This window comes from Kogia breviceps, chromosome 17 (assembly GCF_026419965.1).
Source record: "Kogia breviceps isolate mKogBre1 chromosome 17, mKogBre1 haplotype 1, whole genome shotgun sequence".
Taxonomy (NCBI): domain Eukaryota; kingdom Metazoa; phylum Chordata; class Mammalia; order Artiodactyla; family Physeteridae; genus Kogia; species Kogia breviceps.
The window spans coordinates 38,403,656-38,416,001 of NC_081326.1; the positions used below are offsets into that span (position 1 = coordinate 38,403,656).

Here is a 12,346-nt window from a genome sequence, read left to right on the forward strand (position 1 = left end):
TACAATTTGACTCTGTTTACAATAGCCCTCTTAACTTCCTTTTCCCCCCTCTATAAAAGTGCTCTCCTCTCCTTGTGCAGGATTTGCACTTGGCTCACCATGGTTCCAAACCACAAATTGCAATTTTTTGCCCATCCCGAGTAAACCCATTTTTGCTGGAGAAATAACTGGCAGTCTATTTGTTTAAAGTCAACATTTTGGGGCTTCCGTGGTGGCGCAGTGGTTGAGAATCTGCCTGCTAATGCAGGAGACACGGGTTCGAGCCCTGGTCTGGGAGGATCCCACATGCCACGGAGCAACTAGGCTCGTGAGCCACAACTACCGAGCCTGCGCGTCTGGAGCCTGTGCTCCACAACAAGAGAGGCCACGATAGTGAGAGGCCCGCGCACCGTGATGAAGAGTGGCCCCCGCTTATCACAACTAGAGAAAGCACTCACACAGAAACGAAGACCCAACACAGCAAAAATAAATTAATTAATTAATAAGCTCCTACCCCCAAAATCTTCAAAAAAAAGTCATCATTTTGGTGGCGCAGACTGGGATCCAGAGAAGACCCCTGATGACTTCAAGGTTGGTGAGCAAACAAATGCAGTACCCACACAGAGTCCATTGATGCCCACTGCTTTTCTTCCTAACCCTGAGGTTCAAGAGTAAGTCTTTCTCCTGGATCTGAGCTTCCACCCACTTTGTGTTTTAAAGCTCTCTAGGTTTTATTTGGGATCTATTTTAAGAGCCCATTCTTTCTATTTAAGGCCTCGTTCTGTCTGTGAGTACTCATTTGGCACTTGGCCTGACACCTTTAAAAATCAGGCTGGCTCAACTATAACTGCACTAGCCTTCCTCCTGATTCCTTCTGGAACAGGGGCTGTTTCACTGGAAATGTGCCGGTTCAGCCTTTGGCCAGATTCCTTTTGAAATAGGCTGTTCTGGTGGAACTGCACTGTTACACCTTCGGGCTCATTCCTGAAGAATTAGGCTGTTTCACTAGAGCTTTGCTGAGCTGCCTTTGGCTTGGCTCCTGCATGGCTGAGCCAATGATAAAAGCAACAACACCAACATCAGAAGGGACTTCCCTGGTGACACAGTGGTTAAGAATCCAACTACCAATGCAGGGGACACTGGTTCGAGCTTGGTCTGGGAAGATCCCACAGGCTGCAGAGCAACTAAGCCCGTGCGCCACAACTACTGAGCCTGCGCTCTAGAGCCCATGAGCCACAACTACTGAGCCCGCGTGCCACAACTACTGAAGCCCGTGCGCCTAGAGCCCGTGCTCCACAACAAGAGAAGCCACAGCAATGAGAAGCCCGTGCACTGCAAGGAAGAGTAGCCCCCGCTCGCCGCAAGTAGAGAAAGCCTGCACGCAGCAACAAAGACCCAACGCAGCAATAAATAAATAAATAAATAAATAGCTTCTGGTGAAATCAACAACTCAGGGTTTTACTGAGAGTCCTCCTTATTCCTCATAAATCCTAAAGTCTGATGTGGATGATATAAAGTTCCCCACAGGTTCTACTTTGCTGTAATATGTGAATGATTTGCTTCTTTGCTCTCCTTCTGAAGCCACCTCACTGGAAGAAAGCAACCACTTGCTAAAGCTTTTAGCCTTAAAGGGACATAAGATCACCAAGGAAAAATTGCAGCTTGCCCAAACCCAGGTTCAATATTTAGGGCATCTGATATCAGAACAAGGGCTGCACATAGATCCAGACAGTCTTCATAGTGTCCAAAGTTTCCCAAAACCCAAAACTGAGTGTCAACTGTGAGGTTTTCTCAAGTTAGTTGGTTATCACCCTGATAACACTCTAAATTTCTCTCTGTATGTTTTACTAAAGAACAACCCGGAACCAATGTCATGGGAAGAACCAGAGAGTCTAGGTCTTAAACAAGGGTTTGACGAACCCACCTGCCCTTGGGCATCCCAATTATATCAGACTCCCCTTTTCCCTTTTGTATATGAAAAGGAAGGAAATGCCCTTGCAGTACTCACCCAAAAACACGGGGACCACCAGCAACCCATAGGGTATTAGAGCCATTACTGCCACTGCCCTTTTGATTAGGACCACAAAGAAAAAAGTTGTGGGATCCCCTTTAACCATTTTTGTACCTCATGCAGTAGAAATCCTCCTAAAGTCCCATCACATTCAACATTTCTCAGTCAGCTGCCTCACCTCCTTTTGTTCACCACTCCTTACATAACACTTTTACAGTGTAATAACCTGACACCCGTTACTCTTCTCCCCTCTGTCAGCAAAGTCCCTCAGGACTGCTTAAGGATGAAGGATCGCCTGAATCCTTGTGAATGATCTGCAGGAAATTCCTTTGAGTAACACTGACATCTTATGGTTGGTTCACTGATGGTTGAGAGTGACAATATTGCAATTCCTTTTGACAGTGCTGGGGCAGAACCTTTATTACTTCAGCCCAACAAGCTGAATTATATACTCTTACATGGGCTCGTACTTAGCCAAGGGGAAAACTGTAAATATTTATACTGATAGTCAATATGCTTTTAGAGTAGCTCATGATTTTGGAATGCTGTGAAAGCAATGTGGCTTCCTTACTTCCAGCAGAAATAAAGTTTTAAATGGCTCCTATGTTCAGGAGTCATTGGATGCATTATTTTTACCTGCCACATTAGCCATTATTAAGATTCTGTTAAACTTGACTCTCTGGAAGCTGAGGGAAATCACCCAGCTGACATTTCCACAAGGAATGCTGCCCTTAAAGGAACCAATGGCAGCCAAACGTTTCTCATGGTCCAAACGGATATTCTCCCAAATGGCAACTTAGAAAAACTGGCTAGACAAGCCCAACAATGGGCCTCAGAAAAGGAAAAACAAGATTGGAAATTCAACAATTGATGGCTTGATAAAAAGAGAAAGCTCTGGTTCGGACCAGATAACAACCCAGACTACTGGAGACTCTAAAATTCCCACTCCCAACCACTGTACATGCATTAAACCACTGGTCTACTGACAAAATGATGGCATTCATGAATCGATATTTGTGGGGAAATATTAACAAGGCTGCAAAAAAGTGCCTACCTCACTTGTCCACAATACAACCCAGGGAACCTGTTGGTACTGCTCCCAGATATTTTAAACTGGCTACTGGACCATTGGAGGTCTGGCAAATGGATCTCACACAACTTCCTTCATCTCAAGGATATAAACATGTTTTAGTCATGGTCTGTACATTTTCACACCGGACTGAAGCCTTCCCTTACAGATAAGTTACCACCTCTTCTGTGGCTAAAGCCTTTTTGGAAAAGATTTCCCAACCTCAAACTTCAAAATATTTGAGCAACCCATTTTACTCATCAGGCACTTCAACAAGTCTGCACTGTCTGGCCAGTTCTACAGCACTTTCATTGCACTTACTGCCCTCAATGCTCTCGTTTAGTCGAACACACTGACAGCATTGTTAAGACTCAATTGACAGGGAGGGAAACACAAGAGGGAAGAGATATGGGAACATATGTATATGTATAACTGATTCACTTTGTTGTAAAGCAGAAACTAACACACCATTGTAAAGCAATTATACTCCAATAAAGATGTTAAAAAAAAAAAGACTCAATTGACAAAGTTTGTAGAGGCCCTCCAAATACCTTGGCCAAAAGCATTGCCATCGGTCCTTCTAAATCTCATATCTACCCCTTTTGGAACTCATAAACTCTCACCCTTTGAGAGGGTCACAGGACTCTCAAGGCACTTGGCTCTTCTGAACCACAACTAATAAAAGAAGAGATAGTCCAATAGTGCAAAGGCCAAATTGCATCTATTAAAAATAACAATGTTTTGGCAGAGCAATTTTTCCACAGTGCGCTCTCAGGAGGTGAAGACCTTAACCATCACACTTTGTAACCTGGAGATTTCATCTATTAGAATGTACGCCTCCAGAAGAACTCTCTTCAACCTCGATGGAAAGCCCCCTATGAGGTAATACTAAACAACCAATGTGCCGCCAAACTCCAGGGGACACTTGGATTCACGTGACATACCCAAAGAAAGCACCAAACCCTGACTGGACCGCACATCATCTGGTGACCCAAAAGTAAAGATTTCACAGAACTGAAGCAGATGACATCTGATGCGACAGCTTTCCAAAGATATCCAAACCAGGCCTGTTGGAAATTTGTCTGCCACACCTTTGATGATGAAATAACACTTCAGATGATCTTCAATGTCTAGGATCTTGATGACATATGGACTTTAGATAAAAAGTGCCTGAGAGTTCTTCCTCCTACTCCTCTTTGTTACTCAAATGTGACCTCAATAGTTTTCCAATCTGTGCATTTACCACTCCAACAAGGGAAACTTCACCCAGGAAAAGCCCTTCCTGGCATTAAGGGACAGAAAGCTGCTGAAGCTGGAAAACCTGACTCTTGATCAGTGATGCATTCAGAGAAAGATCTTGATCAAAAGGGGGAAACGTAAAAATTAATAAACAGAAACCTCAAGTATAACAGAGTTAGGAGGCAAGAAGAGCGAGCTCTCATGCCCTGTGAGACAACAGAGCCCAAAAGGAAGAAGAAAGAGTTGCTCTTCTTGCCTGGCAAGAGCTCAGCCAATAAAAAGCCATGATACTTCAAATTCTCAGTTCCCCCAGTGAACTCTTTGTTTACCATAGCCCTTTAAATTTCCTTTCCCCGCTATAAAAGAAGTCTTCTCTCTTTGTTGTGCAGGACTTGCATGTGGCTCACCATCTGCAGACTCTGAATTACAGTTCTTTGCTTATCCTGAATAAACCCATTTTTGCTAGAGAATTAACTTGCAGTGTATTTGTTTAAGGTCAACAAAGGGCAAAACAGATCTCTATTAGCACAATCTTACATCAAATTATTATATAGATGGTTCGTGATTATCTGTTTACTTTAGAAGCAGTATTTACTAATAGCAATAGTCAACACAGAGTCTTTCCAAACAAGTCATGCCAAAATAACCTCATCAACCTCATTTCCTTTTTATAATAGGTCAGCAGAATATTACATGTCTCTAGATATGTAACTAAAATAAAAATTGACAAAAGCTAACTGCAACAAGATGATTTAAAAACAGGTAAATGTTAGGCCTTCCATTTAGACTCAGTTACTCAGTCAAATGAAACAGAACAATGGGAGGTTCAGATGAAAAACTCAAGGTTTGGGCTTCCCTGGTGGTGCAGTGGTTGAAAGTCCGCCTGCCGATGCAGGGGACACGGGTTCGTGCCCCGGTCCGGGAAGATCCCACATGCCGCGGAGCGGCTGGGTCCGTGAGCCATGGCCGCTGAGCCTGTGCGTCTGGAGCCTGTGCTCCGCAACGGGAGAGGCCACAACAGTGAGAGGCCCGCGTACCACAAAAAAAAAAAAAAAAAAAAAAACTCAAGGCTTTTAGACAACTACAGCTCAACTGAAATAAAATAATGATGAGTCCACTTAACGTAATAAATTCTAGATATCATTAATAAAAATGATGTCCAGGGATTTCCCTGGTGGTGCAGTGGTTAAGAATCTGCCTGCCAATGCAGGGTACACAGGTTCAAGCCCTGCTCCTGGAAGATCCCACATGCCGCAGAGTAACTAAGCCCATGCACCACAACTACTGAGCCTGTGCTCTACAGCCCGTGAGCCACAACTATTGAGTCTGCATGCCACAACTACCGAAGCCCACATGCCTAGCAACACGCGCAGCAACAAAGACCCAACACAGCCAAAAATAAAAATATATTAATTACTTAATTAAATTTTTTTTTAAAATCATGTCCACATCATGAAATATAATAGGTTCCATTCTCCACATTTAGTCAGACCCGCCTGCAGACTGACACCTTTTTAAAAGGAACACTAGAAAAATACATTAACTAGAAACTTTGGGCAAGCTATTTAAACGCTCTGTATATCAACTTCCTCATTTATAAAATAAAGAGAACAGACTAGCTACTAAAACTTCTTTCAACACTAAATTCTAGGAATCACTACCTTAAACCCTTAAACTTTTCTACCCTAATACACAATGTCTAATTTTTCAACCCTTCTAATTAACCTGTAAACTAAAGAAAATAATAATGAATTTGAGTATGCAGGCATGTGAGAAGCAACACAGGGCAGTGGTTAAGAAAACAGTCTGAGGGCTTCCCTGGCGGCGCAGTGGTTGAGAGTCCGCCTGCCGATGCAGGGGACACGGGTTCGTGCCCTGGTCCGGGAAGATCCCACATGCTGCCGAGCGGCTGGGCCCGTGAGCCATGGCCTCTGAGCCTGCGCATCCGGAGCCTGTGCTCCGCAACGGGAGAGACCACAACAGTGAGAGGCCCTCGTACCGCAAAAAAAAAAAAAAAACATCCATTCTGGAGCCAGCCTGCCTTGGCTTGATTTCCAGCTCTGCCATTTATATATGACCTTAGGCATCAAGCCATTTAACTTGTTGATGTATTTCAAAGTAAACGGCAGACATCAGTATATTTCCCCCTAAATACTTCTGGATCCTTATCACTTCTTAAATTAATGCTATTTGAGTCCTCTTCCCAGGCTCTAAAAATAACGCCCATTTGGCAGCCCTACTGTGATGCTCCAACATCTGTTACACTCTTCACACCTACTGCTTCTGTTCTCCCAAGTAAAATGGCAAATCCAGGCTGATGACACATCAGAAGGCCTACAGTACTTGGCAATTTAATACACTGTACTGTGTAATAATTAAGAATACAGTTTTGGAGGCAAATGCCTGAATATAAATCTGGACTGACACTTCCAAGCATGTGATCTTGCACAGTTTACATAACCTCTTTGTGTCTCCCTTTCCTCATCTATGACAGGCGGTACAACAATAATTACTCGTAAGATTGTTGGGAGGATTAAATGAAATACTTAAGTACTTAGAACAAAGTTTGACACACAGTAAGCACTCAATGTTACCTGTAATATTACTATCTATGATAATCATTATTAGATGTTTAATACATAAGGTCCTATAAGAGCAGAGATAACGAAGTTTCCGCAAGGGGGGATAGCAAAGGATGAAGTTCAACAAAGGGGATTATGACCAGAATCTGTGGATTCGGTTTGGCTTTTAAGGGGGGATGGGGTGCAACCATCAAACCTCTAGGATGAAAGAATGCAAATAAAACAGTCAAGAACCAGCAAGGCACCTCCCCTGCCGTTTCTGCTTTCCGCCTTCCAACTACATTAGGGAGTAGTTATTTCACTTCGTGGCTTAAGTCGCTCCTTTGATTTTGTGGCCCCGCTAAACCGGCCTACAAAAATCTTCCGTTACTTACTATTAATTAACACCGTGCAGGAGAGTGGAGTTTAGTCCTGGGGAAAGAAACCCAAGCGCCACAGAAGCCGAGCGGGCTGACCAGTGCGGGCGCGGAAGCACCACCACCCGGAGTCGCCTCTCGCGCCGGCCTCCCCACCATAAACACATCCCCAAGGCGCGCCCTCCGCCACCAGCCACCCCACGGCCAGCAGCGAAGGCGCCCCTCACACTTGAGGCCCCTCCGCGCTCCCAGACCCGCAGGAGGCGGCCACAGGCGCTCCGCCGCCTTCCTTCCCTCCTCCGTCGGAGGCCTGCTCCGGCGCCTCTCCCCTCTTTATCCCACACAAGCCTACAGGCTGTCGCAGCCTCACAAACCTCCCCCCTCCAGGGACGCACCAGAGAGGATCCGAAGGAAGTGCGCCACCAGCCAGGAGAAACCGGGGAAGACACTCCCTCAACGACAGACAGGCTCAAGGTTCCCGCCTCGGCGCTGCCAATTACGGACGAGCCCATCGCGCGTGCGCACTACCTTCCTCCCGCAGGTCCCCGTCCAGCTCGACTCTGATTGGACGACTTTATCGCATCATTGCGCAAGTGCTTTGGCGTTTCTCCTTGACCTCTGCCAAGTTTGCTTCGGGATTATGGTTCAACTCGAAGAGTATTTATTTGCTGCCTACGGTCAGACATGATGTTTATGCTTAGGCTACAGACCACATCCTAGGACAGATGAAGCATATTTCTTAAATCTGAGAACATCTACATGGATATGTTCGTGCGGTTCGATGGTCTGTCTGCATTGTAAAAATATACAAATATAATGGATTTTTACCATATAGCTCCTAAATTATGCCACATTTTAGGAATGAGGGAATTTCAACGACTTTGTTAATATGTTCCTTTTAGGCACCCAGCCGAAATAAGTGAACTGACGTTTTAAAATTGGTCCAACACCTTTTAATATGGTGACTAGTTAGAAATACATAGGTCGTGGGCCCTTTAATGTAAAAGTATCCCCAAACCAGGTCACCGTCTGTTAATATGTAGAAAAATATTCTGGTTTGAACAAAACACTCAAAAACTTGTGAATCGGGCTTTCCTGGTGGCGCAGTTGTTGAGAGTCCACCTGCCGATGCAGGAGACACGGGTTCGTGCCTCGGTCCGGGAAGATCCCACATGCCGCGGAGTGGCTGGGCCCGTGATCCATGGCTGCTGAGCCTGTGCGTCCAGAGCCTGTGCTCCACAGCGGGAGGGGCCACAACAGTGAGAGGCCCGCGTACCGCAAAAAAAACAAAACAAAAACTGTGAATACAATAATTTTCATTATTTAGCATGATTTTCAAAAGCCATTAACTCTAAAAATACGTGAATTACAGTATTAAATCTTACCAAATTGTAGTATCTATCTTTTTTATATAATAAATTGTTACAATTTTTTGGACTTTATTTTGGTAAAATCAGTGAGGAAGTGGTAGCTGAAGCAGAGTGAGTTCAGAGAGTAGTAGATGAGGTCAAAGAGATAACAAGGAGGGGGAAAATCATGTAGAAACTTGTGGACCATTGTAAGAACTCTGGCTTTTATTCTGAAATGGGAGGGTTTTGAGCCTAAAAAAATTTCCAAGGCACTTGGTAATCACAAAAAGCACAACTAGATTCTGCAGTTACAATCTAGGACAACAAAGCCAAAGGCAATCTTTATATGAGGAGGGCTTTGGCACACATAGCTTTTAGCAATCTCTTCTTTGTTCCCCACAAATTGAAAATGTACTTTCTTACTTCTCAATCATGCTACAAATAGCATTATGAATTCTGCATACCTTCCCACAAATTCACACTCCAATTGCCATGACAAAAGTTATAAAATCTCTCAAATTGCCAAATCTAGGCCATCTTTTCATCTTCACCTTTTGTGATCATTTGGAGCATGTGGCACTACTTACCACCCCTAAACCTCAGGTCTCTTTAGCTGTTTCAGTTCTGCTTTACTGACATGCTTCTTCCTCATCCTGCTCAAGCACCTGCCTGTCTCTTTTCCCACTAGAAAGTACTTTCAAACCAGTAACTGCTTCATATAATTTTATGCCATCATGGCCTAATATAATTCTAGAGGTATTACAGTGTCTTAGAAATATCTTTTATATTTGATACTTCCATTTCCATTACCACTATCTTAGCTGAGGACATTACTTTTCATCTAGGTCACTGGATCCAAACCTGGCTGATGAAACTCCTGAGAAGTTTTTAAAAATAGATTTGTAGCCCCTGGAAGTTGGATTTTTTTTAACTGTTTATTCTATATTGGAGTATAGTTAACAATGTTGTGTTAAGTTTCAGGTGTACAGCAAAGTGATTCAGTTATACATGTATCTATTCTTTTTCAAAATCTTTTCCCATTTAGGTTGCTATGTAATATTGAGCAGTTCCCTGTGTTACACAGTAAGCCTTGTTGGTTATCCATTTGAAGTATAGCAGTGTGTACATATCAATCCCAAACCCCCTAACTATTCCCCCCCCCACCCCCATAAGCATAAGTTCTCTAAGTCTCTCTGTTTTGTAAATAAGTTCATTTGTATCATTTCTTTTTTGCATATAAGCAGTATCATATGATACTGCTCTTTCTCTGACTTACTTCACTCAGTATCACAATCTCTAGGGTCCATCCATGTTGCTGAAAATGGCGTTATTTCATTCTTTTTAATGGCTGAGTAATATTCCACTGTATATATGTACATCTTCTTTATCCATTCCTCTGTCTGGAACGTGAATTTTTAATGACCTCCCCAGATGATTCCTAAATTTGAAATCCATTGATATACAAATTTTGGGGGGCATCAAACTTTAGCATAATTGCTTGCAGGACTTGTCAAAGCACACATTGCTAGGCTCCACCTCCAGTTTCTTACGTCTGGGGTGGTGCTTAAGAATATGCACATCTAATATATTCCCAGCTGATGCTGGGCTGCTGGGCTGAGAACCATGCTTTGAGGATCACTGATTTATCAACAGATCTTTGCTGTAACTGCTTAACTGCTCTTCATGACTCAGACTCTTCCCTATCTAATCCGTCCTCCCTGCTGCACCCGAGGAAGAGTCTTTCTAAAGCAGATGATTACGAGTTAATTTATGGAAAACACCTTTTATACTGACTGGCTAATAGTAAATCCTCATAAAAATGTACCAAATTTTAAAATGTCATTCAAATTAACAACCACCAAACTTTAGTTACTCCCTATGGCTTATGTAGCAAATAATGACCTTTAATAGTTTTCATAATTTAGGCTTAATCTCCAAGAACACCTTCCCTCCATTTACTCTACTCCCACCCCTGCATTCCACACTGGCCAAAATAGACTACTCACTGTTCTCTGCATTTTCATACCATCTACGATCTTTTTATATTTTAAAGTATAAATACTATATTTTAAAAATACTACCACATGCCCCAAAGCATCTTGGAAATTCTTAGAAAGTAGACTATTTTCACTTACAATCTATGTCTATAAGACCATTATAAAATAGGGCCCCCAAACTAAAAATCTCCCTAAAAAAAACACATCTAAATTGTCTGGTAGAGCTATAAATTAGTATAATTCTACTAACTTACATGTTATTTCTCAAGCAGGCACAGGCACTAATTCCAATGACTTCAGAAGTACGTCATATATGGTATACTTTTTTCCAGGCAAACATTTGAACCAATATTGCTCTACATATTTTTAAAAAAATTAAATATAGACTTTAATCTCCAAAATTCAGTGAGGTAGGCATAGCAGAGAGATTTGGCTCCAAAGTACTTTTCTACAGTATCACGTCCTATCACAAACTTACTCGGTAAATTTTACCATCTCAAATGAAAGTAAGTTTTTGTAGTAATCAAGTTCCAATTTCTAAAACTGATCTGATCTTCGGGCTGGAACCCTCTGGCCACATTTTGCCCTGCACTTTTGCTTGGCTCATATGTTTTAAATTATTTAATTTCAACTGCCATACTTGAAAACTGATTACACATCAACAATGCAGATTTTTGGCTTCTTTTTGAGAGTCGAAAGCACATCCATTAGGATGGATATTATTAGAATGAATGAACAAAAAGAAAATAAGTGTTGGTGAGGATGCGGAGAAATTAGAATTCTTGTTGGTAGAAATGCAAAATGGTGCAGGCACTATGGAAAACAGTATGGCGATTCCTAAAAAACTTATAAAAAAGGAACTACCATATGATCCAGCATTTCTGTTTCTGTGCATGTTCCCAAAAGAATTCAAAGTAGGGTCTTGAGCAGATATTTGTATATCCATGCTCATAACAGCACTATTCATAATAGCCAAAAAGTAGAAGCAACTCAAATGTCTATTGACAGATGAACGAACAAAATGTGGTATATACATACAATGGAATATTATTCAGCCTTATAAGGAAGGAAATTTTGACATGTTACAGAATACATGAATCTTGAGGACATATGCTAAATGAAATAAGCCAGTGACAAAAAGGTAAATGCCATTTAAATAAGTTATGTAGTCAAATTCAGAGACAGAAAGTAGAATGGTGGGTGCCAGTGACTGGAGGAAGAGGGGATGGGGAAGTTGTTGCTTAATGGGTATACTTTCAGATGTGCAAGATGAAAAAGTTCTGGAGGTTGATTGCACAACAATGTAAATATACTTAACACTACTGAATTGTAGACTAAAAAATGGTTAAGATGGTAAATTTTGTGTTTTTTTTTAACCACAAATATTTTTTTTAATTTTAAAACTTAAAACATTAAAAACAAACGTTTTTAGAAGATGCATCAGCATTGTTTCTGTCAGTTTTCCAACGTATCAGTCAGCTGAAGCAGAAGAGTAGTTTAACACTGTAAGCCCTCTCCAGGGCCACCAGCTCCAACTCTCCAAGTTTTCTCCCTCATACCAAGGCCAAAGTGTCAACGGCCCACCTTTCCGCAGTTTTCACTGCCTATTCTTCACCTGGTTCTCTTCTCTCATTTGTTACTTTCAAGGCCATTGCTAGTACTTGAGTTTGCATCCTTTTCTCTGGCTCGTGAATTTACATAAGTTTTATAAGATCTTGCTCATTACTTCCCAACCTGTCCTTTGAATTTAAAAATACAAATCAC

The 12,346-nt window shown here is 42.1% G+C and overlaps 1 protein-coding gene across 5 annotated transcripts in view; it reads right to left on the reverse strand.

Annotated features, from left to right (window-relative positions):
- RAD54B (RAD54 homolog B) overlaps positions 1-7,739 on the reverse strand; it is a 107,083-nt gene extending 99,344 nt beyond the window's left edge. Inside the window, exon 1 of one of the 5 annotated variants that reach the window (XM_067017297.1) lies at positions 7,632-7,716. The gene's annotated coding sequence lies outside the window, so the exon portion shown is untranslated. Of the gene's footprint in view, positions 1-7,254; positions 7,560-7,631 lie in introns of those variants that run through there. The other 4 variants (XM_067017295.1, XM_067017298.1, XM_067017296.1 and 1 more) reach the window with 4 other exon arrangements.
- Positions 7,740-12,346: the final 4,607 nt, after the last annotated feature.